This window comes from Nothobranchius furzeri, chromosome 8, assembly GCF_043380555.1.
Source record: "Nothobranchius furzeri strain GRZ-AD chromosome 8, NfurGRZ-RIMD1, whole genome shotgun sequence".
NCBI lineage: Eukaryota > Metazoa > Chordata > Actinopteri > Cyprinodontiformes > Nothobranchiidae > Nothobranchius > Nothobranchius furzeri.
The window spans coordinates 46,381,716-46,394,437 of record NC_091748.1 but is presented as its reverse complement, the minus strand read 5'-3'; positions in this window follow the sequence as shown (position 1 = coordinate 46,394,437).

Sequence of the window (12,722 nt, the reverse complement as noted above, 5' to 3'; positions counted from 1 at the left end):
AATTAGAGGGGACAAATATGGGCATTTCACCATAAAACAATAGACTTCCTGTAGTCAGGGGGCGGGGCTTAGGTTATGTCAGCTGTCCACATTGTCATTGTCTTGAGATGTAGTCAATGATCACACAGACACAGTTTGATATAGATCTGATCATGCACATGGGAGTTGTTAAGTCAACTAATGTAATGGCGAAAGGTCAAAGTTTGAGGCTTAGCCACGCCCACACCTTTATACTTATTTAAAATCCGACGGTTGAATTTTTCCCCATTTGTCTTAAGAGTACATAGCAAAAGTTTGACGGTGATCGGTGAAAAGGGCGACGGGGCATCAATGTCCAAACAACGTGTGTGAAAACCACTAAATCGAGTACTTGGACGAAAATGGCCGACCTCCTGTGTGACATTGCACTTGGCTCCAAGAGACTTTTTTGTAGGTCCTGAGACACTACATTAGTGTGCCAAATTTTGTGATCCTCAGTCAAAGCATGGCTTGGGGCTGACGTTTTTAATGGTCCAAGGGGGCGCTATTTCAGAATATAGGCCATGCCCACAAACTTCAGCTATCCAGTTCTATTAGGGGTCAGAGTAGGATCACTCATCAGAAATTGTGTGGCGATGTCACCATGATTGAAGAAATGAGAGACAAACGTATTTCCATGGCGTGATGGCGAATTTCGCCATGCTCCCAAAGCCCCGCCTTAATTCGAAACCTGCCAGTACTATAGACCAAGTGACCTCAACTTGTCTGCTGCTTTTTGCCAGTGATTGCTGGTAATTGGGTAAAAGGAGTCCAATAGGGAGCTGTGAAAAAAAAAGTGGCGTGGCGACAGGTCAAAGTTTGAGGCTTAGCCACGCCCACATCGTTATACTTATTTAAAATCCGATGGTTGAATTTTTTCTTCTATGTCTTAAGAGTGTATAGCAGATGTTTGAAGGTGATTGGTGAAAAGGGTGATGGAGCATCCTTTTCCAAACAACGTGTGCGAAAACCACTAAATCAAGTACTTGGACCAAAATGGCCGACTTCCTGTGCGACTTTGCACTTGGCTCCAAGAGACTTTTTTGTAGGTCCTGAGACACCATATTAGTGTACCAAATTTCGTACTCCTCAGTCAAAGCATGGCTTGGGGCTGACAGTTTTAATGGTCCTAGGGGGCGCTATTTCAGAAAATAGGCCACGCCCACCGGATGTTCACATCAGATTCTTTTGGGGGCCGGACTAGGATCACTCTGAAGAAGTGTCGTGGCGATATCTCTAGAAATGACGAAATGGAAGGCAAACGTAAGGCCACGTCGGTACGCCTGACTTCGCCGCGCCGCCACAGCCCCGCCTTCTGCAGAAAACTCCCATAAAGTGACGCCAAGCAACCCCAACTTGTCTTCAGTTACCTGCTACAAATTTGGGATGATTATTTGAAAGGGCGAATTTTGGAAAATTTCCCAGTAAAACTTGACCTTTTAAGTCCTGAGGGGGCGGGGCTTATGTGACATCATCAATCGACCATTCATTTGTCTTCGGGGGGCGATGACAATTGTCCATAGAAAGTTACTTTAACTGTAATTCTTTCATTTATGAAATTATAGCAATTTGAATTTTTTTGGCGAGTGCTCGAACTTTGAGGCCTGGTCCCGCCCCTTCAGTATTTACGAAAAGTCAATTTTTTTGTCTCATTTGAATCGTCCATCGCTTCTGTTCGATCGCACACTATTTTTGAGACGATCGTGCGAAAAATGACCAAACTGTTCAACCAAATATAGACCCTAGAAATGGCCAAAACGGGGTCAAAATGGCCACTTTAGCCCAAAATGGCCGACTTCCTGTTTGATATTGACCATGGGTGCAAGAGGCTTTTCTGTGCGTATTGTTGAGTTCTACAAGTGTACCAAATTTCATCACTCTACTATGAAAAAAGGTCAAAGCGGAGGGGTATTTTTAATTTTCTAGGGGGCGCTGTTGAAACATTTTTTCACCAACTTTCACGTTGCCAGTGAAATACGTAAATTTCACGCACTTTCTATATTGGGCCAGAATTTGGTGAGTTTTTGGATATGCTAAGACCCCCTAACGGCCACCCAAAGACGCGGAAGAAAAAAAAAGAAAAAAGAAAAATAAGAAACGGAGCAGATACAATAGGCCTTCGCAGCGCTTCGCTGCTCGGGCCTAATTAAAGCTGCAAGCAGCGTCGTTCGGCCCTCGCAGCTCCGTGCCGCTCCGGCCTGGCCGGCAGCCCGGGGCACCAGGCTACATCTGCGAAACAGAAACGTCGACCACCCCGACACCAGAAACTGCTAACGGTCACCTCTGCCTCACCTCACCCTGACTCAGCATCCCCTTGAGCCCACCATTATATTTTATGTCTCACCACTAGGGAATCCTCTATCTTTACCACACTGGTGGTGTGATGATAGTGACATACTTTAATGCTATTCTGACCATGTTTTTTAAAGTTATCGAAGGGTAACTATCTAGGGGGCGCTGTGACCAACTACAGAAAAGTCCCATTGAGGTCAGCTTTGGTGACATTATATAACATTCACCAACCATTTGTGCCTCCTTGGCTAAAGGGCATGATTGTTCATTGCCATGTTCAGTTTAGGGCAAATCGGAGGCCGTTTGTGGAAATTACAGTCAAATGAAAGGTCATGGCGTCATGCCAGCATTCACCATGGCATCAAAGCCCCTCCCTTTTTGGAAAGCTATCAGATCTGAATGGTCATTACAACGTAATGAAGTCAGTGTATGACCTTAGTGTCATGTTCACTAAATTAGAGGGGACGAATATGGCCATTTCAGCATAAAACAATAGACTTCCTGTATTCAGGGGGCGGGGCTTAGGTGATGTCAGCTGTCCACATTGTCATTGTGTTGAGATGTGGTCAGTGATCACACAGACAAAGTTTGATGTAGATCTGATAATGCACATGGGAGTTATTAAGTCAAGTAATGTATTGGCGAAAGGTCAAAGTTTGAGGCTTAGCCACGCCCACACCTTTATACTTATTTAAAATCCGACGGTTGAATTTTTTCCCCTTTGTCTTAAGAGTACATAGCAGAAGTTTGAAGGCGATTGGTGAAAAGGGCGACGGAGCATCACTCTCCAAACAACTTGTGCGAAAACCACTAAATCGATTACTTGGACCAAAATGGCCGACTTCCTGTATGACTTTGCACTTGGCTCCAAGAGACTTTTTTGTAGGTCCTGAGACACCACATTAGTGTGCCAAATTTCGTAATCCTCAGTCAAAGCATGGCTTGGGGCTGACAGTTTAAATGGTCCTAGGGGGCGCTATTTCAAAATGTCGGCCACGCCCACAAACTTCAGCTATCTATTTCTATCGGTGGTCAGACTAGGATCACTCACAACGAATTTCGAGGTGATATCACGATAAATGAAGAAATGAGAGGCAAACGCATTTTCATGGCGTGATGGCGAATTTCGCCATGCTCCCAAAGCCCCGCCTTTTTTCAAAACCTGCCAGTACTGGAGATCAAGTGACCTCAACTTGTGTGCTGATATTTGCCAGAGATTCCTGGTGATTGGGTAAAAGGAGTCCAATAGGGAGCTGTGAAAAAAAGAGTGGCGTGGCGACATGTCAAAGTTTGAGGCTTAGCCACGCCCACACCTTTATACTTATTTAAAATCCGACGGTTGAATTTTTTTCCTCTACGTCTTAAGAGTATATAGCAGAAGTTTGAAGGCGATTGGAGAAAAGGGCGACGGAGCATCACTCTCTAAACAACATGTGTGAAAACCACTAAATCGCGTACTTGGACCAAAATGGCCGACTTCCTGTGCGACTTTGCACTTGGCTCCAAGAGACTTTTTTGTAGGTCCTGAGACACCACATTACTGTCCCAAATTTCGTAATCCTCAGTCAAAGCATGGCTTGGGGCTGACAGTTTTAATGGACCTAGGGGGCGCTATTTCAGAAAATAGGCCACGCCCACCGGATGTTCTCATCAGATTTTTTGGGGAGCCGGACTAGGATCACTCACAAGAAGTTTCATGACGATATCTTTAGAAATGACGAAATGGGAGGCAAACGTAAGGCCACGGCGGTACGCCTGACTTCGCTGCGCCGCCGCAGCCCCGCCCTCTGCCGAAAACTCCCATAAAGTGACGCCAAGCAACCCCCACTTGTCTTGACTTACCAGCTACAAATTCGTGGTGATTAAGTGAAATGGGGCAATTTGGGACCTTTCACAGTAAATTTGATCTTTTTGGTCCTGAGGGGGAGGGGCTTGTGTGATGTCATCATCCGACCATTCAATTTACTTTGTGGGTGGATGACGAATGACCACAGAAAGTTTGGTAACTCTATTCCATTCAGTTATGAAGTTATAGCAATTTAAATATTTTTGGCGAGTAGTCAAACTTTGAGGCCTGGCCCCGCCCCTTCATCATATACGAAAACTCAGAATCCTTGTCTCATTTTGTTCGCCCATCCCTTCTGAGCAATTCTACACAATTTGTGAGATGATGGTTCAAAAAATGATCGAGCAATCCAATCAGAAACGGACCCTAAAAACGGCAAAAATGGCTAAAAATCGCCATTTCAACCCAAAATGGCCGACTTCCTGTTTGATATTGACCATGCTTGCAAGAGACTTTTCTGTGCGGACTGTTGAGTACTACAAGTGTACCAAATTTCATAACTGTACGATAAACTAAGCTTTATGGAGAGGGTTTTTTTTCACTTTCTAGGGGGCGCTGTTCAGCCATTTTCTTTGCGATTTTTTTGGGACCTTTAAAATATCAAATTTTTCACCAGCCCTGACATCTTTGCAAAATATTGTGAGTTTTGGGGTATGATAAGGTCCCCAAAAAGCCATTCAAAGCGGGCTAAGAATAATAAATAAAAATAAACAGAGCAAAAACAAGAGGCCTTCGCAGCGCTTTCGCTGCTCGGGCCTAATAATAAATAATAATAATAATAATAAACGGAGCAGATACAATAGGCCTTCGCAGCTTCACTGCTCGGGCCTAATTTTTGGATATGCTAAGACCCCCTAAAGGCCACCCAAAGACGCGGAAGAAAAAAAAAAAAATAATAATAATAATAAATAATAATAATAATAAACGGAGCAGATACAATAGGCCTTCGCAGCTTCACTGCTCGGGCCTAATAATTAAAGCTGCAAGCAGCGTCGTTCGGCCCTCGCAGCGAAGCTGCTCGCCCTCCGTCCGCACCCCCTCCGCTCCATACCCGACACTCTCCAAACCCAGCTCTGCGCTGCTCCGTCCTGGCCAGCAGCCGGGGGCACCAGGGCACGTCTGGCAGAACAGAAAGTCCAACCCGACAACAGAAACCGTGAACGGCCTCCTCGTCCACACCTCACCCTGACTCAGCATCCCCTCTGAGCCCACCATTACACGTCTCACCACTAGGAGATACGCTATCTTTACCACACTGGTGATGTGATGTTCAGTCTCGGGCAAATCGGAGGCTGTTTGTGGAAGTTACAGTGAAACATAAGGTCACAGCGTCATGCCAGAAATCGCCATGGCATCAAAGTCCCTCCCTTTCTGAAAAGCTTTCAGATCTGAATGGTCATTACAACATCATGAAGACAGTGCATGACCTTAGTGTCATGTTAAGTAAATTAGAGGGGACAAATATGGGCATTTCACCATAAAACAGTAGACTTCCTGTAGTCAGGGGGCGGGGCTTAGGTGATGTCATCTGTCCACATTGTCACTGTCTTCAGATGTGGTCAGTGATCACACAGACAAAGTTTGAAATTGATCTGATCATGCACATGGGAGTTGTTAAGTCAAGTAATGTAATGGCGAAAGGTAAAAGTTTGAGGCTTAGCCACGCCCACACCTTTGATCTTATTTAAAATCCGACGGTTGATTTTTCCCCCCTTTGTCTTAATTGTATATAGCAGAAGTTTGAAGGCGATTGGTGAAAAGGGCGATGGTGCAACACTCTCCAAACAACGTGTGCGAAAACCACTAAATCGAGTACTTGGACCTAAATGGCCGACTTCCTGTGCGACTTTGCACTTGGCTCCAATAGACTTTTTTGTAGGTCCGGAGACACCACATTAGTGTACCAGATTTCGTACTCCTCAGTCAAAGCATGGCTAGGGGCTGACAGTTTTAATGGTCCTAGGGGGTGCCATTTCAGAAAATAGGCCACGCCCACAAATTACAGCTGTCCAAATCTATTGGGGGTCAGACTAGGATCACTCACCAGACATTTTGTGGCGATGGCACGATAATTGAAGAAATGAGAGGCAAACGTATTGCCATGGCGTGATGGTGAATTTTGCCATGCTCCCAAAGCCCCGCCTTTTTTCAAAACCTGCCAGTACTGGAGACTAAGTGACCTCAACTTGTCAGCTGCTATTCGCCAGAGATTGCTGGCGATTGGGTAAAAGGAGTCCAATAGGTAGCTGTGAAAAAAAGAGTGGCGTGGTGACAGGTCAAAGTTTGAGGCTTAGCCACGCCCACACCTTTATACTTATTTAAAATCCGACGGTTGAATTTTTTCCTTTATGTCTTAAGAGTATATAGCAGAAGTTTGAAGGCGATTGGTGAAAAGGGCGATGGAGCATCACTCTCCAAACAACGTGTGCGAAAACCACTAAATCGAGTACTTGGACCAAAATGGCCGACTTCCTGTGCGACTTTGCACTTGGCTCCAAGAGACTTTTTTGTAGGTCCTGAGACACCACATTAGTATGCCAAATTTCATAATCCTCAGTCAAAGCATGACTTGGGGCTGACAGTTTTAATGGACCTAGGGGGCGCTATTTCAGAAAATAGGCCACGCCCACCAGATGTTCACATGAGATATTTTGGGGGGCCGGACTAGGATCACTCACAAGACGTTTTGTGGCGATATCTCTAGAAATGACGAAATGGGAGGCAAACGTAAGGCCACGTCGGTACGCCTGACTTCGCCGCGCCGCCACAGCCCCGCCTTCTGCAGAAAACTCCCATAAAGTGACGCCAAGCAACCCCAACTTGTCTTCAGTTATCTGCTACAAATTTGGGTTGATTATTTGAAAGGGCGAATTTTGGAAAATTTCCCAGTAAAACTTGACCTTTTAAGTCCTGAGGGGGCGGGACTTATGTGACATCATCAATCGACCATTCATTTGTCTTCGGGGGGCGATGACAATTGTCCACAGGAAGTTACTTTAACTGTAATTCTTTCATTTATGAAATTATAGCAATTTGAATTTTTTTGGCGAGTGCTCGAACTTTGAGGCCTGGTCCCGCCCCTTCAGTATTTACGAAAAGTCAATTTTATTGTCTCATTTTAATCGTCCATCGCTTCTGTTCGATCGCACACAATTTTTGAGACGATCGTGCGAAAAATGACCAAACTGTTCAACCAAATATAGACCCTAGAAATGGCCAAAACGGGGTCAAAATGGCCACTTTAGTCCAAAATGGCCGACTTCCTGTTTGATATTGACCATGGGTGCAAGAGGCTTTTCTGTGCGTATTGTTGAGTTCTAAAAGTGTACCAAATTTCATAACTCTACTATGAAAAAAGGTCAAAGCAGAGGGGTATTTTTAATTTTCCAGGGGGCGCTGTCGAAACACTTTTTTACCAACTTTCACGTTGCCAGTGAAATACGTAAATTTCACACACTTTCTATATTGGCCCAGAATTTGGTGAGTTTTTGGATATGCTAAGAACCCCTAAAGGCCATCCAAAGACGCGGAAGAAAAAAAAAGAAAAAAAAAAAAAAAAAAAAAAAGAAACGGAGCAGATACAATAGGCCTTCGCAGCTTCACTGCTCGGGCCTAATTAAAGCTGCAAGCAGCGTCGTTCGGCCCTCGCAGCTCCGCGCCGCTCCGGCCTGGCCGGCAGCCCTGGGCACCAGGGCACGTCCGCAGAAAACAAACGTCGACCACCCCAACACCAGAAACGGCTAACGGCCACCTTGTCCGCACCTCACCCTGACTCAGCATCCCCTTTGAGCTCACCATTACATTTTATGTCTCACCACTAGGGAATCCTCTATCTTTACCACACTGGTGGTGTGATGACAGTGACCAACTTTAATGCTATTCTGACCATGTTTTTTAAAGTTATCGAAGGATAACGTTATCTAGGTGGCGCTGTGACCAACTACAGAAAAGTCCCATTGAGGTCAGCTTTGGTGACATTATATAACATTCACCAACCGTTTGTGCCTCATTGGCTAAAGGGCATGATTGTTCATTGCCATATTCAGTTTCGGGCAAATCGGAGGCCGTTTGTGGAAGTTACAGTCAAATGTAAGGTCATGGCGTCACGCCAGCATTCACCATGGCATCAAAGCCCCTCCCTTTCTGGAAAGCTATCAGATCTGAATGTCATTAAAACATCATGAAGACAATGTATGACCTGAGTGTCATTTTCACTAAATTAGAGGGGACAAATATGGCCATTTCACCATAAAACAATAGACTTCCTGTTGTCAGGGGGCGGGGCTTAGGTGATGTCAGCTGTCCACATTGTCGTTGTCTTGAGATGTGGTCAGTGATCACACAGACAAAGTTTGAATTAGATCTGATCATGCACATGGGAGTTATTAAGTCAAGTAATGTCATGGCGAAAGGTCAAAGTTTGAGGCTTAGCCACGCCCACACCTTTATACTTATTTAAAATCCGACGGTTGAATTTTTTCCCCTTTGACTTAAAAGTACATAGCATAAGTTTGAAGGTGATCTGTGTAAAGGGCGACGGGCCATCAATGTCCAAACAACGTGTGCGAAAACCACTAAATCGAGTACTTGGACCAAAATGGCCGACCTCCTGTGCGAAATTTCGCTTGGCTCCAAGAGACTTTTTTGTAGGTCCAGAGACCCTACATGAGTGTACCAATTTTCGTAATCCTCAGTCAAACCTTGTCTTGGGGCTGACAGTTTTAAAGGTCCTAGGGGGCGATATTTCAGAATATAGGCCACGCCCACAAATCTCAGCTGCCCAATTCTATTGGGGGTCAGACTAGGATCACTCACCAGACATTTTGTGGCGATGTCACGATAATTGAAGAAATGAGAGGCAAACGTATTGCCATGGCGTGATGGCGAATTTCGCCATGCTCCCAAAGCCCCGCCTTTTTTCAAAACCTGCCAGTACTGTAGACCAAGTGACCTCAACTTGTCAGCTTTTATTTGCCAGAGATTGCTGGTGATTGCGTAAAAGGAGTCCAATAGGGAGCTGTGAAAAAAAGAGTGGCGTGGCGACAGGTCAAAGTTTGAGGCTTAGCCACGCCCACACCTTTATACTTATTTAAAATCCGACGGTTGAATTTTTTACTTTATGTCTTAAGAGTATATAGCAGATGTTTGAAGGCGATTGGTGAAAAGGGCGATGGAGCATCACTCTCCAAACAACGTGTGCGAAAACCAGTAAATCACGTACTTGGACCAAAATGGCTGACTTCCTGTGCAACTTTGCACTTGGCTCCAAGAGACTTTTTTGTAGGTCCTGAGACACCACATTAGTGTACCAAATTTCGAAATCCTCAGTCAAAGCATGGCTTGGGGCTGACAGTTTTAATGGTCCTAGGGGGCGCTATTTCATAAAATAGGCCACGCCCACCGGATGTTCACATCAAATTTTTTGTGGGGCTGGACTAGGATCACTCACAAGAGGTTTTGTGGCGATATCTTTAGAAATGACGAAATGGGAGGCAAACGTAAGGCCACGTCGGTACGCCTGACTTCGCCGCGCCGCCACAGCCCCGCCTTCTGGAGAAAACTCCCATAAAGTGACGCCAAGCAATCCCAACTTGTCTACAGTTACCTGCTACAAATATGGGGTGATTAGTTGAAAGGGCGAATTTTGGACAATTTCCCAGTAAAACTTGACCTTTTAAGGCCTGAGGGGGCGGGGCTTATGTGACATCATCAATCAACCATTCATTTGTCTTCGGGGGGCGATGACGATTGTCCATAGAAAATTACTTTAAATGTAATTCTTTTATTTATGAAATTAAAGATATTTGAATTTTTTTGGCGAGTGCTCGAACTTTGAGGCCTGGTCCCGCCCCTTCAGTATTTACGAAAAGTCAGTTTTATTTTCTCATTTTAATCGTCCATCGCTTCTGTTTGATCGCACACTATTTTTGAGACAATCGTGCGAAAAATGACCAAACTGTTCAACCAAATATAGAGCCTAGAAATGGCCAAAACGGGGTAAAAATGGCCACTTTAGTCCAAAATGGCCGACTTCCTGTTTGATATTGACCATGGGTGCAAGAGGCTTTTCTGTGCGTATTGTTGAGTTCTACAGGTGTACCAAATTTCATCACTCTACTATGAAAAAAGGTCAATGCGGAGGGGTATTTTTAATTTTCCAGGGGGCGCTGTTGAAACATTTTTATACCAACTTTCATGTTGACAGTGAAATACGTAAATTTCACGCACTTTCTATATTGGGCCAGAATTTGGTGACTTTTTGGATATGCTAAGACCCCCTAAAGGCCACCCAAAGACGCGGAAGAAAAAAAAAGAAAAAAAAAGAAAAATAAACGGAGCAGATACAATAGGCCTTCGCAGCGCTTCGCTGCTCGGGCCTAATTAAAGCTGCAAGCAGCGTCGTTCGGCCCTCGCAGCTCCGCGCCGCTCCGGCCTGGCCGGCAGCCCGGGGCACCAGGCTACGTCTGCGAAACAGAAACGTCAACCACCCCGACACCAGAAACTGCTAACGGTCACCTCATCCGCACCTCACCCTGACTCAGCATCCCCTTTGAGCCCACCATTATATTACACGTCTCACCACTAGGGCATACTCTATATTTACCACACTGGTGGTGTGATAACAGAGACAAACTTTAATGCTTTTCTGACCACGTTTTTTTAAGTTATCGTAGGTCAAATTTATCTAGAGTGCGTTGTGACCCATTGAGGTCAGCTTTGGTTGACAAAGATGGTTTTCTGTTATTTTGACATCAATCAGACACTGTGTGTTCTTTCTAGAACCAGTGAGCTGAAAGGGGCAGAGCTACAGGGATTAAAACCAACAACCACATCAATGTGTTTGGTGCAGTCATGTGATGTCACAAGCCAAGTATATTGCCATTCTGACTTTGTCTTTAGAAGTTAATAAAGTTTGAACCTATCTAGGGGTGCTGTGACCATTTACAACTAAATCCCATAGAGGTATATTTGGTCATCAAAGATGGTTTCCTGTTAATTTGGTACCAATCAATTGTTGCATGTGTCATCTAGAGACAAAAGGCTGCAAGTGGGCAGAGTTAAAGTGATTTGAAAAAGTGAGCACATACATGTGTTGATTGCAGTTGTGTGATGACTCCCATCAAGTTTAATATAGTTTGGAGCTTTTTTGCAGAAGTAACAAAGGTTTTATTGTATCTAGGGGGTGCTGTTCCAAATTTAGGAAATATTCCATGAAGAAGTTTCTAGGTTGATAAGAGTCATTTGTGTGCAGTTTGGTGTGAATTGCATCATGCATGTGTTATTCAGGGCCTAATATCTGTCAAGGGGCGGAGCTAAAGCTATATCTACCAATTACCACATGATTGTGTTGGGTTCCTTTGTGTGATAACATATGGCAAGTTTGATGCAATTACGACCTCTTCTGTAGGAGTTGTTACAGTTTTAAAGGTATGTAGGGGGCGCTGTGGTGATATTACACAACATTCTCCAACCGTTTGTGCCTCGTTGGCTAAAGGGCATGATTGTTCATTGTAATGTTCAGTCTCGGGCAGATTGGAGGCTGTTTGTGGAAGTTACAGTCAAACGTAAGGTCATGGCGTCACGCCAGAATTCGCCATGGCATCAAAGTCCCTCCCTATCTGGAAAGCTATCAGATCTGAATGGTCATTACAACATCATGAAGACAGTGCATGACCTTAGTGTCATGTTGACTAAATTAAAGGGGACAAATATGGGCATTTCACCAAAAATCAATGGACTTCCAATAGTCAGGGGGCGGGGCTTAGGTGATGTCAGCTGTCCACATTATCATTGTCTTCAGATGTGGTCAGTGATCACACAGACAACGTTTGATATACGATCTGATCATGCACATGGGAGTTAAGTCAAGTAATGTAATGGCGAAAGGTCAAAATTTGAGGCTTAGCCACGCCCACACCTTTATACTTATTTAAAATCCGACGGTTGAATTTTTTCCCCTTTGTCTTAAGAGTACATAGCAGATGTTTGAAGGTGATCGGTGAAAAGGGCGACGGGGCATCAAGGTCCAAACAACATGTGCGAAAACCACTAAATCAAGTACTTGGACCAAAATGGCCGACCTCCTGTGCGACTTTGCGCTTGGCTCCAAGAGACTTCTTTGTAGGTCCTGAGACACTACATTAGTGTACCAAATTTCGTGATCCTCAGTCAAAGCATGGCTTGGGGCTGACAGTTTTAATGGTCCTAGGGGGCACTATTTCAGAAAATAGGCCACGCCCACAAACTTCAGCTGTCCAGTTCTATTGGGGGTCAGACTCGGATCACTCACCAGACATTTTGTGGCGATGTCACGATAATTGAAGAAATGAGAGGCAAACGTATAGCCATGGCGTGATGGCGAATTTCGCCATGCTCCCAAAGCCCTGCCTTTTTTCGAAACCTGCCAGTACTGGAGACCAAGTGACCTCAACTTGTCAGCTGCTATTTGCCAGAGATTGCTGGTGATTGGGTAAAAGGAGTCCAATAGGGAGCTGTGAAAAAAAGAGTGGTGTGGCGACAGGTCAAAGTTTGAGGCTTAGCCACGCCCAATCCTTTATACTTATTT